Source organism: Psammomys obesus, unplaced genomic scaffold (genome assembly GCF_907164565.1).
Source record: "Psammomys obesus unplaced genomic scaffold, mPsaObe1.curated_primary_1811, whole genome shotgun sequence".
NCBI classification, from domain to species: domain Eukaryota; kingdom Metazoa; phylum Chordata; class Mammalia; order Rodentia; family Muridae; genus Psammomys; species Psammomys obesus.
In genome coordinates this window covers 1713088-1716390 of record NW_026591711.1, presented here as the reverse complement: position 1 = coordinate 1716390, position 3303 = coordinate 1713088, and the positions used below count along the sequence as shown (strand labels likewise).

Genomic DNA, 3303 nt, shown 5'->3' with positions numbered 1-3303 from the left:
TTAATATAAAATCCTAGATTGAATCCTTTTCTTTCACCTTTTTTTTTCCTAGACAGGGTTTCTCTGTGTAGTCTTGGATTGGTCCAAGACTGTCCTGGATTGGCTTTGTAGACTAGGCTGGCCTTGAACTCACAGTGACCCCCCTCCAGAATGCTGCGATTACAGGCATGTGCCACCACGCCCAGCTTCTTTCACCTTTCTGAAGTATACTATCGCTCCAATGTCTTTTAGACTCTGTGGTCTCTGATGAGAAATCCACGATGGTTTCCCTGTATAGAATGTATTATTTTTTAGTAGTTGCCCTTAAGACTTTTTTTGTGGTTGTTGTATAAAGTGTCTAGGAACTTAGAAAAATTATTTTGCTTGAGAATGGCTGACTATCTTAAATCTATATACTTCCATTTTTCAGCAAATTTTCAAAGTTTTCATCCTTTATTTCTTCAAATACCTCGTCTTCTCAATTTTTAACCTCTTAGTCTTAGATTCTAATGGTATGTATATCTGGCCTTGACTTTTGGTAGTCTTATCAGTAAAAGTTAATCAGAGAAACAGAACAATAGGATCTATCTATCTATCTATCTATCTATCTATCTATCTATCTATGTATCTATCTATCTATCTATCTATCTATCTATCTATCTATCTATGTATCTATCTATCTATGTATCTATCAGAGAGGCTTCTGTACCATCGTTGAAAGCCACGGTGGAGCATAGCTATTCAGCTCTGAGCAGCTAGGAAGCAGGGTGGGGTAACAGGCAGGGGCCAGGGCAAGAGACTACCTTTGAAGACACAGTATCAGTTACCTTCTTCCTCCACCGAGGCCTCGCCCCCACAGCTCCACCATCTCCCAACAGTCCATTTGAACTTTTAGTCCATCTGTGGAGTGAACCATCAATGAGATCAGAGACCTGGTGATCTTTAGAAAAACCCTCACACACATACCCAGAGGGGTGCTTTACTGATTCCCTAGGTATTATTCACCTAGTCACCGACAGTGATGATTATCCATTACCCCAGGGGAGCCATCGATGAAAGCCTTCCTCTGAATCCAATGCTCCAAGGACCACAAGCCATACCTGTGAGAAGAATAGGAGTGCACAGCTGGATAGGAAGCTCCCGCAGCTCTGTGTCTTGTTTGTTTGTTTTGCTTTGTTTTGCAGTGCTGTGGATCAAGCCCAAGGCCTCGGCACATGACAGACAAGCACGCTACCTCCTGGTTCTACTTCCCACCACCAAACGGAGCAGATCTGCCCTTCCTCTCTTCTTCTGTTCCATGTACTGTCACAGTGAGCAGAATGGGTCCCACCTTAGTGGCCAGGGTGATCTCTGCACACTCTTCCAGCTCAAATGCTCATCTCTTCCAGGATCACACCTCCACAAACACCCTCGGAAATCTTCCAGCAGCTCTTCCCGGTGATGCGTCTTTCTTAGGAGCTTTGCTGGCGCCCAGGAGTTTCTTCTCAGAACACAGGAGGGTACAATGATCCTGTAAGAAGTTCCCTCTGAACCTATCTTGCTGCCTAATTTTCAGGATTTCTGTTGGGGAAAAGAATCTACTATCCTTGTCTCAAAGGTCTGTTTTAGTTTACATTTTCTGTGTCAAATAGAACAATAAAATGGATCACAATAGTTCCTACTCTTTGGAACCGTCACTTTGAAAGACCCCTGCCTCACCCTAAGTTAAACATAGCTAACGCCATTTTGTGGGACACCACTGTTTTGTAAAACTCTGAAGGCTAGATGGGAAACTGGAAAATTACTAAGAAACCCCCAGCTGTGTCACCCACTTGGGATATCTGTGGTCAGGCTGCCCCAGTCAAACTAAAAACAGTTTGTGTTAATCACCCTCATGGATATCTGTGAGACTGTTCCAGTTAAGATAAGGGTCCTAAGGAAAACAACAGGTGACGGGCCACGTCAAGGGGTCATCATGACCATTTTGACCACCCAGTTCCTGAAATCTTGGTGTCCCTGCCAAACTCTGACTCAAATTGTGGTCTCATTTGAATGTACCAATCAGCCCCCTGTAACTATGCTTCTCGCTTCTGTACTCACGCTTCTGCTCTAAAACCCTATAAAAACCCCAGCTTTCCACCCAGGTGGGGCGCGCAAAGTCCTCCGAGTGACTCTGCTGCCCCGGGTACCCGTGTATCAAAATAAAAGCCTCTTGCTGTTTGCATCCGAATGGCCTCGTTGTTCCTTGGGAGGGGGTCTCTCAGACAAAAGATACCCTTCGGGGATCTTTCAACTTGTTCACTGTCTCGGGCCTGGATGGGAGACACACACCCTTGCCACCCCCGCCTTTAGGCTTGACTTTTGGTGCTCTGGTCTCCTTTGTCTCATTTTGTAAATAACAGTGACAGTGATGGCAGTGGGGGAGGGGCAGACCAAAGCTCTGCTCTGGAGAGATATAACCTCTTCAGCTCTGGCAGAGGCCACAGAACAGAAGCCAGGGCAGCATGGAGGCTTCAGTTTTCGTTGATTCTACTTATTTTCTACAGGTTCACTCACTACTAAGATTATGATTGAAAATAATGACAAAGGCCATTCATGGTAGCTCACACTTTTAATCCCAGCACTCAGGAGGCAGACATTAGGTAGATCTTTTTGAGTTTGAGGCCTACAAAGCGAGTCCAGGACAGAGAAACCCTGTCAAAAAAAAAAAAAAAAAAAAGACAAATGATTTGTATAACTGACCCTTAGAAAGTAAGATTTCCTTTTATCAGTAATTTCTGAATTGAGAGAAACCTCTATTGCCAGCTTTTAAAGGAAGTTTTGTAGGAAGATCATTCGTGCTCTCAAGTCATGAGTTGCTCTTCCTGTAACGGCCCCAGACCTTAGCACAGCTGACTCCATGATGGAAGTACCAGCCAGGGTATAAAACCCAACACACAGACAGCACCACCTACTGAAATAAAAGCGAAGATCTAATCCGTCAAAGTCCACAGTTCTGGGAAAGTCGCTAAAAGTACTAACCTTGCTTTTTTGGCCAACTGTTCTTGTTAACCGAGTATGTCAAAATGGATTTTTTTTTTTTTTTTTTTTTTTTTTTTTTTTTTTTTTTTTTGTGCTTAAAACTCTCACCCTGAGAAAGGCCCCAGGCCTCACTGGGATTCCAAACACTCAGCATAGTTGCAGGCTGGCTAATAAAGACTTTCCACTGGCTTAAACCCATGTCTGAGCAGGCTTCTCTGGTAAATACCCCACAAAACTCCTTGATCTAAAGTCTGTAAGACAGTGAACCACACTATGGTAAGGCCTGATGGGAAATGCTCTGTGCTTACATACATTCTATTGGAA

At 43.8% G+C, this 3303-nt stretch overlaps 1 long non-coding RNA gene across 1 annotated transcript; it reads left to right on the top strand.

Annotated features, from left to right (window-relative positions):
• Positions 1-49: 49 nt before the first annotated feature.
• On the top strand, positions 50-2182 carry LOC129680266 (uncharacterized). The gene is made up of 2 exons (XR_008720661.1): positions 50-1278; positions 1368-2182. It is a non-coding gene; the product is annotated as an uncharacterized LOC129680266 (long non-coding RNA).
• The last annotated feature ends 1121 nt before the right edge of the window (positions 2183-3303 follow it).